The sequence below is a fragment of the Pinus tabuliformis genome, chromosome 8, assembly GCF_031772625.1.
Source record: "Pinus tabuliformis cultivar Carrire ecotype Pingquan chromosome 8, CPIR1, whole genome shotgun sequence".
Taxonomy (NCBI): domain Eukaryota; kingdom Viridiplantae; phylum Streptophyta; class Pinopsida; order Pinales; family Pinaceae; genus Pinus; species Pinus tabuliformis.
The window spans coordinates 203,613,788-203,630,556 of NC_142294.1; the positions used below are offsets into that span (position 1 = coordinate 203,613,788).

The 16,769-nt window shown below is 41.1% G+C and overlaps 1 pseudogene; it reads left to right on the forward strand.

Annotated features, from left to right (window-relative positions):
- The first annotated feature begins 395 nt into the window (after positions 1-395).
- Positions 396-16,769, forward strand: part of LOC149234830 (non-structural maintenance of chromosomes element 4 homolog A pseudogene) — a 169,090-nt pseudogene continuing 152,716 nt past the window's right edge.

Sequence of the window (16,769 nt, forward strand, 5' to 3'; positions counted from 1 at the left end):
TAATGGTATCCTTAGTTGCACAATGCATCCAGGGGGTCCAATTCAATTGGGAAAAGTACCTCTGCCAATAATTCTTGGATGATTGTTGCGAAGCTTAGGAGGATGGAAAAACATTCCACTACATGTGGTTACTGTTATTGATCACATTAGTAGCTTGGAGGATGCCAAAGGATTCCCAGTTCCCAATGGCGGATCCAGACTTGTGTGAGACTGAAAAATCCACCTCACTATGGGCAATGAAGGACCCTGACCGTATCATTGAAAACAAGATTTTTTGGGTACTATTTGAATCAGAGTTGCGTATTGTGATCAACTAGTAGCCACGGTTGTCACCTAGTCTACATGCACAGTATAAAGATGTAGCAGACTTCAAAGCAGATTTTCACAATCTGTCCATGCGCATGAAGAAGGATGTCGTAGGAACATGGCACAAGTTGCCTTATTTAGTCACAGAGGATGATATTATGGGGGTCATCATCCAATGGTCAAGTGATTGGCTCACCCCATCTAGCGAAGCTGCAAGAACAAGTAAGGCCGCAGAAGTAGAAACAGGGAAAAAAATAGTTGCAACAAAGGCCATGAAAGACAAAGAGAAAGAAGCACAAAAGGCTTCTAAGAAAGAGAAAGAATCACATAAGTCTTCTAAGAAAAACAAGGACATGCAGAAGGAAAAACATGTGCAAGAAGCAACAACACAAGTCACCATTGACCTCGATGAACCTGATATGAAGCGCATAGATGTTGGAGTAGAAACCATAAATGAAGAGGAAGGGTGTTATAGACATTTTTGTGCCTTACAGCTATAAGCATGAAATGTCCATAAACCAAGGGATCCTAAGTCCCTAAAAGTGTTGTTCCAGCTCCTAAAGAAACAAGGTCAACAAATTACAGCTTCTCCCAGAAGTTCTCCACCAGAAACTGCTCAGAACTAGTCAAATCAGGATCATTTCAGCTGCTCCACTAGCTAACTGCGTTGCAAAGCACCCAAATACACTGGCTAGGTGCATTGCAACACACTTGAATGCACTACCAGGGTGCGTTGAGCGGGAAATGACAAGTGGCAGAGTCATTCAATGAGGTGTAGAGACAATGGAAGCTTCCAGAATCTTCTCCAATGACACTTGCCTCACTGAATTCGACCAGTGATGAGTAAGAGGCTCTCAGTCTCCAAGTGGAAGCAAGAACTGACAGAGAGAGGCCACTAATCAATTCATGAGCTGACTCATCCTCTTTGCATACATCTATATATGGATCCCTCACCAAGAGATCCAGAGGCTGGAATTTTGTACATTGCAGAGAATTGATGTTGGTTTTGAGATAGATATCAGAGTATTGGGTGATTTATGCTTTGTTGGAGGTGAAGAGGGGATTCTATGCTGGGAGGTTGATGCTGGATCAGGAATCATCGGTTGTAACTCCTCCTGGATCTTCTTGTTTTATCAATAAAACTATTTGAGTTTCTCCTACATGCTTGTATATCATTGATGTTTGTTATATTTGTATGTTTAGCTTAAATCTGATCCTAAGCTTTTTATGAACATAAATCCATGTCTTTGTGTAGTTTCCTCCTTCTGTGATCTTGCAGGAACTTGGTGATGCTGGGCAAGTAAGGGAGCAGGTAGCTGGAAGCTGTCAAAAAGGAGAGAGATTGGATCAAAGGACTAGCGCAAGACACAGGTTGGTTCATCCTATTCCTCTTCATTTATAGTTCATAAAGGAGAATACAAGAGTAGTTTTCCCTGTTTGTTTCTGAAGTTACTGTCACAACTCAGTGGGATAGGTTCGTTCTGAATAGACACTTTTCCCGATAACAAAATGGCGACTCCGCTGGGGATCATGTCTAGTTAGTTTGTTTGTGTTTCTCTTGTTGTTCGTCTCATAAACTTAGAAGTAGCGAATCGAACTGCATTTGCCATTTACAAATGCAAAGTAGACATCTGCTACTTCAATCCATTCACTGGATCTGTTTATGATCTGAACAGATGATTCACAAATGATCTGATTACCCTTTGTGATAGCTCTTAAACCTCTTTTAAATCAACCCTCTGATTGTGCATTACTGATTGCTTTTACCCGGCCAAAAACCATAGATTAAACTGCAAACCGTGACCCAGAACCCGGAGAGAATTCTCGTTTCTACCCCAGCGCAGGCTCTGTGAAGAGACTCTGCATTTCAACGCAGTTCCCGAGAGGGCTACCTGCGTTGCAATCCAGTTTCTCTATGTAGCAGGTGCGTTGATCAGCTTAGCCCTGTGCAGCTGAGGTTCTTTGCTCATTTTTTCCAGTTTTGCCTCTGATTTTTGCAACCTGTGATCAGTGTGTGTGTCTGTTTAAAAGCCCCTTTTCTTTGCCTTAATTCTGCCTCAGTTGTATAAAAGAAATTGTATTTGTTTTTGTGTGTTTTTTGCGTCATTTACAGTTTCCCATTGCAAAAGTAGACTAGTCATACTGTCGTCCTTTGATTTAGATCTGTCGTAAGTGTCGATTTTGATCTTAGGAAAAAGTTTATTTGTTGTTGACAGTCGATTATGTTTTTACTTTTTCCTTTGGCTTGAATTTGTGAATTTCTAGTGTCGAAACAAGTGTTTACTTCAAAATCATAAAGTGTCATAATCGTCTCTACCTTTTGATTTCGAAAAGAAGCTTGTTTGTGTTTTTCACTTGAAAGCAAATTCAAATTTGTACAACAACTTTCTTTTTAGGCATCAATATTAAGAAAGTGAAAAACAAATACATGCACATGTGCATTTGCATATTGACACTCTGTTTGGCTTGATTTAGGAAAAGTGCATCTACAGTGTGCTCTTTTCTCTTTGAGAAAAGATTGTGTCTTTCTTTTCCCCTTGTAGCTAGGATTTTCATTGCTGAAAAGAGATAAAAGCTTGCTTATCATCTTTAGATTGCATTTTAGGAATTACATCTACATCTCGTGGCGAACCCAAAAGGCAAACTTCATAAGAAAGATCAACCTAAAATAAATTCAATGAACTTAACAACGCTTTGTAACTTAACGCACAACATCTAGAGGTCTAGGCTAGAGACGTATTCCGGCGTCGTAAAGCCTGGTAACTGTTGTCCTCACTGATGGTTGGGTGATTCCTCCACTTTGAGACGATAAGTGCCAGTACGGACTTGTGCTCCCACGTACCGTCGAGTATATATTGGGAGACCCCTATAGGCATAAAACCTTTATCCATAGGAAGCCGTGTCGGCCGCCCTACTGATCACAATGCACCGAACACAGCATTCGGGAAGATTGACTGCCGTACTGTAAAAAGTATTCTGCAGTTTTGCGATTGGTTTGGTACTCCCTCTACCTAGACCTCCAGAGCAGTCCCTTTCGTTCCTTTTCAGACTCCTTAACGGAAAAGGTCCATCTGAGCACTTGTCACTTCAAGCTCATTAAAAATCGAAGGAGACTAGAGTCATCTTTTGTTTTTTCTCGACTCTTAAAAATTGAAAAAACAAGTTATGTCAAAGCGTCTAAAATTTATTTTAAACGGAATAATCATCACCATTCCCTCGTTGGTCTTCGAAGTTAGTCTCTTTTCATCGCAAGTTCTTGTAGAATCGCTAGAAAATCTTTTGGATAGACTAGATATGTCTGAACAACCGTCAACATCCAGGACTGTGTCATCTGACGCAGCAGCGGTAGAGCCTCCTGCTCCTACTCCAACGATGTTCGATGGTATATCATCTGTCCCGGCAAGTTATCAACAACAAGCCGGAGTCCAATCAGGGATTGTTTCGACGACATGGTCAGTTCCTATTTCTTCATCCAGATTATCATCTGGTATTTCTTATGTTGAAACTCAACAAATCGATCCAATGTGTCTTCAAAGGCCAATATACCCTTTAAGTACTGGATTTCCACCATATGGAGGGCAGTATGCCTTTTCATTGTTCCCTCCCAGAGAACAACCATATGGGAGTTTACAACAAAGTTCAGGTCAAACTGGAATTACATCCAGCGGTTGGGTACCAATACTGCCTTAGCAACCAAGGGTTGCATATTTAATGCAACCAGTCCACCCTATGTCGAATATTCCCACTATACCTGGTATGGTGATTGCGTCGCGAGTACAAGCGCTACCTGTTGTATGTCAACCCCAAGTTTCTCAGGTTGCAATACAACAACCTCTTGTCTCGACAACTCAATCACAACCTCAGGTTAGTGCCTCCTTATCTGGAGCAACTCAGGCTCAAACAAGTACTATGACTCCTCATCTTGGTCAATCATCCAGTATTGGACAATAGCAAATGGTCCAACAACCAGGGCTGGTTCAATCTCAACAACCGCAATTCCAGCAATCATATCAAGGACCTGAGCAACAAGTCTTTGTAAGTAATGGGCAACTGCATTTCCAAAGCGGTTATCAACAACCATACTATAATGGTTATGCCCATCAACCTTGTCAAAGTTGCCAGCATCAAATACATTATGCTGGTATGCAAAGACCCACTGCTCAGGCGATTCCATCTTATCCTGGGTATGCTTCGCCTAACCTGAATCAACAGTTGCCCTTTGTAGCAACTCTAGAATTACCAGATCTAAATCGGCTGACGAATGATCCAATTGCTTATGCCGCTTGGTGGCCAGCGATTCCGCATAAACTTCCATCAGATATTACTAAATTTAATGGAAATCCGAGTGAAGATCCGTCGAATCATGTGATGACCTTTCATCTGTGGTGTTCATCAAACACCCTAAACGATGATTCGATTAGGCTTCGCCTTTTTTAGAGGACGCTAACTAGTCCGGCAGCAAAATGGTATATCGAATTGCCTAGAGCTTCATTCGACAACTTCAGTACCCTAGCCACAACCTTTTTAACCCATTTTCAATTACCGATAAGGTATGAAACGGGAACAGAACTCCTTACCAACTTCAAACAAATGACGGCCACTCACATATCTGATCATATACATGAGTGGCGACGTCGTCGTAGAATGGTAAAAACGTATGTTCCTGATCAGCTTTTAGCTGAATGGTTTATCAAGTCATTACTACCTTCCATCACGGAAGATGTGGCAAAAGGGGGAGTCGTCACAGAAGAGAAAGTTATCGCTCGTGCGCAATATTTGGACTTGATTTACACTCAGTCTGGCACGCTCTACGATAAAATACCTGACGCCCCTAGACCGGAATTCTCAGTTCCTCCTCCTCCTAAATCAAACAATGACTCTCATGCCATCGATGGCGTGATTAGCGCGACAGACACGAAATCGACAAAGGCTACATCTAAAAAGGCCTGTAAGATTTCTAATCAAAATGCAAATGAGGAACTTCTTGCCTCGGAAGTAAATGCCGTGTTGACTGACAAGGGAAAACAACTGAAGCAACCAGGGGGCAAGAAGAAAAAGAAAGGGAGAAAAAGGAAGCAGGATGAGTCATCTCCTGAAAAGCCTTCTACAAACCCTTCTGGGCAAAGGAAACCCCCTGCAGGGTGTCATATATGCGATGAGGATCATTGGACGAGAGAATGTCCATACAAAGCTGAGCTTAAGAAATTCTTTAAAAGTTCGAAAACCTCAGCAGTGTTGACTAATCCGTTTCCAAGCCCGGGAACCAAACTGGTTGCTAATCAAAATGCTTCCCGATCCCAAGTGCTTATGTTGTCTATCTCAAAGCAGCAAAATGATGCTTTGGCAAGGAATAAAGATTACGGGAATCCACAGGTGTCGAATAACAAGGCTAATGAATAACCTAGTAGTTCGACAACAACTTTGACCAAAGTTGTGCAACCCATCATTCCTGAACAAATGATAAAGTCACCAAAGGGAGTAGTGCACAAATTGACATTTAATCCTCGTGCAAAAATAGCACAGAATTATAATATAATAGAGGACCTGGCCCAATCACCGTCCGCTATGTCGACACTTGAGGTACCGCAAAATTGCCTCTCCCAAGAGCAAGCTTTATTATCAGCAATAGGTGGGATTGACCCAATGGATTCCAATCTTGTGGCCTTTGATCATAAAGGATATGACCCTCAGTTACCAGCTCAACTAGCTTTCCTTATTCAAGTGAAAGCCCTCAACAAAACTGTTCATCGAACAATTATTGATGAGGGGGCATCTACATGCATTATGTCGATGAGTTGCTGGAAAACTTTAGGATCTCCAACCTTGTCGCGATCTTCGACGACATTAAAAGCATTCGACGGAAGGACATATACACCATATGGTATCCTAAGTAACTTGAAAGTTGAACTAGGAGGGAAAACAGTAGAAATTGATGTTGAAGTAATCGACAGAAACCTTGATTACAACATCCTATTGGGAAGACCCTGGATATATGCCATGGCCATAGTTATGTCGACCTACTTCAGGAAGATTGCATTCCCCTTCCAAGGAGGAATTACAATCGTCGACCAACAAACATTTCTCCCCAATAGTTCACAAGTTACGGGAAGCATTCCAATGATCCATGGAAGCAATCATTCGCTCCAAAATATCGGAGTAGGTCTCCTAAAAGACCCTGCCTTAATGGGTACTTTTGCCCTACCGCCTCCGAGTAACCTGGTGGAAGTGGCCACAGTGGAATATGAAACCTTCTATATCTAATGGATTTGGACTCCGAGGACGGTTCTTATCTCGTGTCAACCTCGTTAAAAAATGAAACAAGGAGTCATGAGGATAGTTCTTTTACTGTGTCAACCTCATTAAAAAATGAAACAAATCCCCTTTTCAAATCTCAAAGGTAAACCTTCATTCCAACCACCGAGTTGAATGCAATGAAGCTTGGGGGGCATGCACCTCGATTTGCGTTATTATGCTGGGGGCATGCAAACTTATCATCGAGCAGTTTTAGCACATAGTTCAAGCTCGTTAAAAAATAAACATAAGATCAAGCAGTTTTAGCGCATAGTTCAAGCTCGTTAAAAAATAAACTTAAGACTGAGCAATTGTTTCCACCCGTGTTTAAGCTCGTTAAAAAATGAACCATCCCCCGGTAAATAACCACCGTGAATGAAGCATTTTCAGCCATTAAAGCCTTGGTCGTGTTTGCACCGTCACCTCCACTTTTCCATTGGCCGATCATTCACCTCCATTTGATTGTTTACCCATTTTGAGGAACAGCTGCGAAGAGTGATTTCACTAGCCATCCTTGTGACACTGCCGTGATTGGAAAATTCCAAACCTTACCTGGAATCAGCTGCTACCCATTTTATCACTCGTTCCTCAAAAGACGAGTCTTCTTTAAGCTCTTTTCAACTGACTCGTAAAATATGAAAAGATTGTCGAGTTTTGGCCTTCTAGCTCGTTAAAGCGACAAGAGGTGCTATCCCTCCTCTAGATTTTAATCTTTTTGGACCTGAGGGATTATTGCACAAAAAGATCGAGCGCTTGTTTTGTTCGGCTCGTTCAAGCTAAATCGAAAATTCATCCCTTCTGTATTGTTTTATACTTTTTCAGACTTAAGGAATTAGATGACGAAAAAGAAATTTTGGAGTTACCTTTACGTACCTTTTCAGACTCTCTAAAAATGAAAAGGACCGAGTTATCTTTGTCGTTAGACTCTTTAAAAAGATTAATAGCGACAAACTTGTCTTTAGGCGAGAACAAGTTTCACTATCGCTAGGCTCGTTAAAACATAGCGATGGGTTTGCCCGAAGGGAAAATTATAGAACAAGCATATGTTATCCTCCTCAAGCTTGACAAAAATAAAGAGGTACTGGTCAGCAATGACTGGGGAAAAATTGGGAAGAAAACTCAAAGAAACTTTATTGGTAGCAAGTCGCTCTTGAACATGACACTTCCACTCCGTGCCTGAGTCGGGTTGGGTTTTTTCATTCACCGGTCACATCACCATGGTCACACCATACCATCCACATTTGGGGTAAATGCTACCAATCCATCACATAAGTGTCGCCAACATGTTCAAGAGAAGTCATCCAGAGAAGTCACCCGTGTCCCATCCACTACCATACATTATACTTCATTCTTTCATGACCGCCACCCTGAACCATATATCACCAGATCGTTTTCACCTCCATCAAAATCATTTGCTCCGTTCCGTGTCATTGATGTGGGATTCATTAAGGCCCTCCTTTGACGGATCGCTTCTTGTCGACATCAGCTCATTATCCAAGAAGTTGATCTAGGAACAACCCCTTCAGTACTTTGAAGCTTGCATGCCTCAATGGCAAGTTTCTCACTTCCGGTGACAGGTATACATCAATGACCTTCGACTGAAAGATTTTGCATGGTGTTCGACGCCAAGTCCTTTATTCACACCACGTGAATTGTACTGCAGTACCTTGAGGGTCATTATCATTATTGATGATTCCTCTCGCGCTTGTTAACAGTTTACATCATTGACTGGTAATCAAGCGATGTCTTTCCATGTTCGACTTCAAAACATTTCTCACATGGATCGACTTGTACTTCGAGTGAAGATCAGACGAGATTGAAGACCCCGGATCTAGTTTCATCCATCCGGGCTACGATATATATTCAGGAAAAATAAAGACATTGAAATGTACAGCATTGCAGCACAGATAATCATCCTACCAAAAGGATGATGACTTCATCAGAATCATCAGTCTACCATCAGACGATTGTTTGTCCTGTGTACATGAAAATGAATTTATAAAGCCGAGCATGGGAATGCCCACCTCAGCTAGATCATGAAAACAGTATGAAGATAATGTATTGTATTGTATCTTACTACAGGTCTCCTCCCAGCATTGAAAGAACTTCGGATCCTCCTAATAAAGCATTTCACCCGCTAAACGGCCTCATACTTTAGGGGGCAACTGTTATAGACATTTTTGTGCCTTACAGCTATAAGCATGAAATGTCCATAAACCAAGGGATCCTAAGTCCCTAAAAGTGTTGTTCCAGCTCCTAAAGAAACAAGGTCAACAAATTACAGCTTCTCCCAGAAGTTCTCCACCAGAAACTGCTCAGAACTAGTCAAATCAGGATCATTTCAGCTGCTCCACTAGCTAACTACGTTGCAAAGCACCCAAATACACTGGCTAGGTGCGTTGCAATGCACTTGAATGCACTACCAGGGTGCGTTGAGCGGGAAATGACAAGTGGCAGAGTCATTCAACGAGGTGGAGAGACAATGGAAGCTTCCAGAATCTTCTCCAATGACACTTGCCTCATTGAATTCGACCAGTGATGAGTAAGAGGCTCTCAGTCTCCAAGTGGAAGCAAGAACTGACAGAGAGAGGCCACTAATCAATTCATGAGCTGACTCATCCTCTTTGCATACATCTATATATGGATCCCTCACCAAGAGATCCAGAGGCTGGAATTTTGTACATTGCAGAGAATTGTTGTTGGTTTTGAGATAGATATCAGAGTATTGGGTGATTTATGCTTTGTTGGAGGTGAAGAGGGGATTCTATGCTAGGAGGTTGATGCTGGATCAGGAATCATCGGTTATAACTCCTCCTGGATCTTCTTGTTTTATCAATAAAACTATTTGAGTTTCTCCTACATGCTTGTATATCATTGATGTTTGTTATATTTGTATGTTTAGCTTAAATCTGATCCTAAGCTTTTTATGAACATAAATCCATGTCTTTGTGTAGTTTCCTCCTTCTGTGATCTTGCAGGAACTTGGTGATGCTGGGCAAGTAAGGGAGCAGGTAGCTGGAAGCTGTCAAAGAGGAGAGAGATTGGATCAAAGGACTAGCGCAAGACACAGGTTGGTTCATCCTATTCCTCTTCGTTTATAGTTCATAAAGGAGAATACAAGAGTAGTTTTCCCTGTTTGTTTCTGAAGTTACTGTCACAACTCAGTGGGATAGGGTCATTCTGAATAGACACTTTTCCCGATAACAAAGGGGGCACAGACCCTTATGTCAAATTAGAGGAATTAGAGTTGCCCTTCAGGATTAGGAAGAGACAGAAGTGTAGTTCTATGACACCACGCAAGAAGCAAAATTCTGATAAGTCTACAAGTATTGAACCATTGGCCCTCACGGAGGGGGATCTTGATGAGATAGGCAATGTTGTCTTCTCTGCAATGGAAAACATATGGTGGCACATCGAGGACCAGTACAAGCAGGTACTGGACAAAGTGCAATAGGGCTTGGAGGAATTGCAGGTCCAAGCAAGCGTGGTTCAAGAGAGCGTGGGTCAAGCGGGCGCCATTCAGGCGAGCGGGACATCAAAGGAAGAACTGACTATCGACCTTTGCATAGTAATTATTCTAGAGGGTTCATTGCATGTTGAAATAGCTAAGGATCAGTCCAGGTTGCAGCATATGACCAACATGAGTATCAACATTGCATCACTACCTATCCATACCTTTCACGAGTTTCACCAAGGAATTTCAGATGAGCTCTGTGTCCAGAAGAAAAGAGTTATGTTGATTATCGACGAAGTAAAGACTAACAATCAACATATTTTTGCAGAGAAAGCGCAAGCCTTGTAGGTCCGTGATAAGGTGATACATCACAATCAGTAGCTAGAGGCAACCCTTACCCAAGTGTGCAGCGAGCTCCCTGAGCTCCAAATTCCATCTAAGGCAACCTTTATGGAGAAAATTCATAAGTTAGCTGTTGTAGTGAAGGAATCCAAGGAGGAAATCGGAAAGGTACGGTTTGAGCTACAACTATAGATTTCAGAGCTTCAAATGAAGCTGCAGCCAACCACCCCTCTGAAGGTCAGAGAGTAGCGCGAAGCTGCCATTAAATCAGATATGATAACTCTGGCCATTGCAGTCAAGGACTGCAGCCAATTATTTGAGAAGACAATGGAAATGTGGGCTTCATTGCAGGAGGACCCACACTTGTAGAAGATCAAAGTGAACATCCACAATATACAACTACAGTTTGATGAGATCCGAGCGATAGCGCGGAACCTTGCACCTATGCAAAGGTTCGCCAGACTTCATGAAGGAAACACTCTGCAGACACAGATTAATGAGCTACACCGAAAAGCATCCATAATTGCAGTGTGAACACATTCATGGGCTGATGAGGCAAGACAATTGTGTCAGACCATTAAGGTCAAGCTAAAGGCCCTTCAACAGACATAGAGAACCATGGACCTTATAGTCGAAGGTCCAATGATGGAGAAATTGGTCGAAGAAATTTGTCAGGCCGCCACATAGGGAACATCAGATCTTCAAGCATTGAATATCTCATTCAGCGGCCTGCAAACAAAATTTGAGGGGACACCAACATAGTGACTCAGGACGACTCACGACTTTGTGTTGGGGGCCTGTTGGGACAGGGTCCCCTGGGTCAGATTTTGTTAAGTTTTGTTAAATTTGTTGTAAAGTCTCTACATTTTGAGGAGCGGAGCGTGAGTAGCATAGGTCAATAGGAATCAAAGGGGATTTAGGAAGGTAAAAGCCCCTTATTTTGTTAAAGTCAAGTTGTTTTGAGACCCGCCCATGGTTCTCGGACCATGGTATTATAATGAAGAAAGAGTATAAAAGGAAGTCATAGAAGAGTCATAGGTCAGCAATAAGAAGTCCATGAGTTGAATCTAAAATTTCCTATTTTGTACTTGGGTGATGGGGAAGTCTCCTACAGTTATGTGCGCAGAGACCTTGGTAAGTCCGCAGCTAAGTGTGTGAGCCCCTGTAGCTATGTGTGCAAGGTTGGAAAAAGTTGTATCTAAGAATATGAAGCATAATAAAACACATATTTTGAAATGATATTTGTGTATCTGTGTATTACTGTCTGTTTCTAAAGTTATTTTATTTATGAACTATTGAATGCATTTAATCAGGAAAAGTACTTAATAGATTCGTGAAGACATAGTTCTGCGTATTTGTATGATGTTATGCATGTTTAGCGAAATTGGCGAAGGACATAAATATGTTAACTGTTATTTACTGTAATTTATGGGTTTCAAGCGTTAGGGTTCGTGAATGTCAATATAAAGCCCTAGGTCCACATAAAACACATCACATAGCCCTCTAGATGCAGAAACCTAGTTCTAGCATCCCCCAATACTACCTCGGGTGAAACTGCAGCCTGCATTATGTGGGTCGTTACCGAAAGGGCTGGTAATGTAGGGATTTTTTGGTTAGCACAGCTAACTCCAAACCTGGGTCCAAGCCCCCTCAAGCCAATAGTTTTCATGTAAATATTTGGTGTATTTAGGCTAAGTGATTGGTAGAGGGGAGCTTAAGATAGATCATGTCAAGATGGAGGCCACCATGAATGTTACAAATAAAATAATAATTAATTAATTAATGTTATATAAATAAAATAATAAATAATTAGGGATTTTTTTATTCAGATTATCCATAGTATTGTGTGCCTCTTGTTGTCAACGTTTTGAATCCTAACATGGATCCATCTTCAGGACAGAAGTGATAGATTTTATTTGTTCTAGTTTGTAAGATTCTCTTTCAATCTATCACTTCTATCTTGAAGATGGATCCACATTGGGATTTGAAACGTCGACAACAAGAGGCACACAATACTGTGGATAATCCGAATAAAAAATACCTAAATGATAGCCAAAAAAGCTTAAAATATAAAATAAATAATTAGTTAGTAAAGGGTGGACATGGTACCCTCTCACTTGTGACTAGTAAATTCTGTATAACACACCATTTGAGTGATATTATAAAGCATCAATTCTTATCATATTCAATAATAATATTATTATCTATAAGTATGTTTTCCTTACATTGGTACCACAACTAGCAATCTAGTTCACTACAAAAAGCCACCAAATTTTTTCACTGACTAGAGTTTGTACAACATTGTACACTTTGTTCCCACTCCAATGATTGTCCACATTCACTGCTAAATTGTACTTGACCAATTATCCACTTGATGTTGTCACATTGTTGATGAATCATTGGCATCGTCATCACATCAAACTCCTATATGTTGGAATCATGATTGTTGTTACACTAAATCCCACAGGTGTTAGTATAAAGATGCAGCGCTAGACTTAATAGATCATTGAGAGGTCGTTAGGCACATGTCAAACATGTGAGAATGTTATGAAACTAGCTCACAAAAAGATAGAAAAGATAGATCAATGCCTTAGAAATAAGCCTCTTCAAGGGGGCAACCTCCTTTACATTACACAAATGAACAATTCTTGGATGATACAAATGACAAGACCTCCTTTCTATATATAGGAGTCTAAGGGGTCATAATATAATCAGAGTCGACATAACAATATAATGTAAGGGCACAATACTAACAATATGGAGACTACATGAGCACAACAATATAATAAGGGGGTTACACTAATAACAATAGGGGTTACATTAGTAGTATAGGGACCTAACATTCCCCTCTCCTTCAAAAAGTGTTGTCCTCAATGCTTGAGTAGTCTTGGATTCTTCTGTATAAAATTATCATCCATCCATGTGGAATCTTTAGCAGGTAAGTTCTTCCACTTGATGAGATACTCTGAAATTGATCGATTTTGTAGCTGTCAATTTCTTGGTTCTGTGACTGCATCATGTTCCAATATGATTTTTCCTTCCTTGTCAAGTTCTGGAAATATTCTTTGAACTAGGGTCTTCTGCAACTTTTGAATGAGTTCCCACCATGCTTCGTCATTCTTTCATTCATCCCTTGCTTCGTTGATCGAATTTGGTTGGATAATTATACCAACTGGTGAGCACCAGTATTGCAGCAATAATGTTGTAACTCCTGGGCTGCCTTCTTCACTCTTATCAACCCGATAGTTCATAACAAACTTGGAAGCGATGGTGTTGTATGCACAAGTACTAGTTCTTACTACAGGTTGTCACTTGGTCAACTGGCACAATATCACTAGGAGCTCAAGCCAACTTCTATGGATTCCAAAAGAAGCTCTATATGTGATGAAAGGAGAGAAAGACTACTCTACAGATACTACCCGAACTGTAGAAAGCAGAAAGAATGAAATGTAAAGCAAACCAAGTAAATCCTACTTAACCAACTAATCCTACTTTTGCAAAAAGCACTATGAAAACCATGAAAGGAATGCCATTTATCTATTCAAAGAAGTAAACAATATCTAACAAAGCTATTTCTGGAAGTAAATGAGCAAAAAACATCTTTTTGGATTTTTATGTATTTTTAAGTGAATTTGACATGTACGTGATTTATTGTTTGTGCATGTGGCAGCAAATAGGTGGTGTAGAAAGACAGTTTTGGGGCTTGAGAGGATGTAGGATGGTGTGGTTGGGTCCTAGGAGGTATCAGGTGGCCTTCTGGATTCTTTTTCCACACTCGGCCTTCAAAAAAAGCCTACTGGAAAATCTACAGGAGGACATAGGAAATCTATAGGAGGAAAAACATCATTCTACAGGAGGCCTACCGGAGGAGGCCGAGAGCAGTTTTGGCAGTTTTGAGGGTGTGAGAGTGGGTGGAAAAGGTGGATGAAGGTTGGAATGAGGTGTTAGGGAACCTAGGGTCTACCAAGAATCATTAGGAGAGACAAAGATGATTGGATTTGCTCAAGGAGAGAGGAAGAAGTTCTATGGAAAATGTAGGAAACTAAGGCAGAACTGAGGGGAGACTTGGGCGACCTGTAGGGCCTGGATCAGATGGAGGATGGGATGGCTGATAAGCTGACCTACTGTTAGAAGATATCTGCTGCATAGCCAACTGACAATCAACTAATGAGATGAAGGAAGCGATGAAATAAGTGCATCTAGAAAAATAGAGTTTTGCATCAAACTAATCTAAACTATGATCTATGAAAGGAAATGCTGAGAAATGCTGCAAGAAAGGAAAGCATGGAAGAAGACTATGGTAAATAAATAAGTGAACATGATGGAGAAGTTCTGAAGCAAATAAAACTAGACTATTAACCAACTAGAAAGCTATAAACACTAGAAGTCCTACGAATGAGGAAAATCTGTGTTTTTGGGGCAGCAAGAGGGTCTTTGCCTCAGATCAAGGTCCAAAAGGGAGGAAGAGAGGCCAAGGCATTGTTGCTAGCTTTTTGAATCTTTTCTTTACCACTGCTTAACCTGCTATAGAAAGCACAAATGGAAGCAAACTACTGAAACATCAAAAGCAACCTATTCTTAATCATGAAAGAAATACATCTAACAGCAATCTAATCTACAACTGAAATAAAACATACAAATACAAGTAAAGAGGAGCTTGGCTACTTGGATTGGGCCCTAATCCAAGAGCTTCAACCCTTTGAGGTAACTCAGTGCTAACTCAAAAAGGATTCCATCTTTATTTCCAAACTAATAACAAGATTACATGAAATTGTCAAAATAATAAGCTCAAAGTTGAGCAGATTTTACATAAGCAAAAGTAAAACAAAAATCCAACAAAAATCCGACCCTAGTGAGGCCCTAGGCCTCTCTACTTATACAAATGAAGCTACCAATAGCTTCCTTAAAATCAAGGAGGCTTGGCTCCCAAAACTCGAGATAATCATCAATCATCCTCCACTTGCTCGGCTGCCTTTTAGTGAATGATTTGGCTGCTTGTACTCCGAGCTAAAGGAAGGGGAATTCAAAGTGAGGAGTAATAAATGAGGGGGACTCCCTCCTATAAGTCCTCTCCTTTGTCCACTTCGAGTTATTGTTGCCATTTGTCCACTGGATCCTTGACTTTGACCACAAAATTCATCAATAATCTGCATTAAACACATATTAGACCACATGGCATCATAACTAACTCAACTCACTCTATAAGCATAAATATAATTAGAAAATCATACAATAAGCTAAGAGAATGGTTGATTTAACTAGGTTAGGAGGTAAAATGAGCCCATATAATTACCCATTTATGAGGCTCATCATCACCCCCCTACTGAAAGTGTTGCTCATCCTCTGAGCAACTTAGTCCATCTCCTCATCTTTTATGGCCCTGGTGGCCTCCCTAGCATCCCATGCTTCTGATGTGGTCTCCTCTTCCTTGTCATAGAATCTTGCCTTCTTGTCTATTTCTTCCCACTGCTCCTGCTCTTCTTCTTCCCTTCTTCCTTCCAGTATGCCTAGCAGCAGTGGGTGACTCAATTTGAGGTCAATCCAATTGACCTTCAGCCTCTGCATGGAGCGCTTATACATTGGCACTCTCCTTAATGCCTCCCTCATCCTCATTGGGGAATGATATTCCCTAATCTACAGACTGTGTGGTAAGGTATTCCATCTCCTCATACATGCATGTACACAGTCATCCCCAAGTAACCTTTCCATATCCTCAAAATGTGCAATGGCTTGTGCCTGATCACTTATATATCTAGGGGAAATCTGAGGATTATGGGCAAGCAGGTTATGTGTGCTGATGAGTGCCATGGGATCTGATGGCTCATCTCTGATCATTAATGGCTCATTCTGCTCCTTTATCATCAAGCTTCTTATTTCTACTGCCCTTAACTCTTCATGGTTCATCCATGAGGCCATGGCCATTAGTTGTAGGTCCCCTAGCCTAGCATTGGGGTCCCACACATTCATGTCTGTGAGGGCCATGTTATGCAAGTAGAATTCTGCCATCTTTGCCTTATCTTCTGATGTGCTTTGGTCACACAGGTCCATAAACTTCCTGTAATCTTGAAAATGCATTGTGCCAAAGTTTTTATCTGAAATTGCAACCATTGGTCCTTGAGATACATGCCATAGGATTTTGCTGGTGTCCTACATTGCAATGCCTCCATGGACCAGCTGGCCATGCATGCCAGTTGGGTCTCTTTCTCTTGCAGCTGTCTTCTTAGCAATTTATTTTCAGTTTCAAGGTGGCTTCTTGTGATTTCTTCTCTGTGTCTGACAGCACTTAACTCTCTACCCATTTCTCTGAGTTTGTTCTCCATATGGCCAATATCCTCAACCCCTTTGGATTTGGCTATTTGCATCCATCTATGGGTCC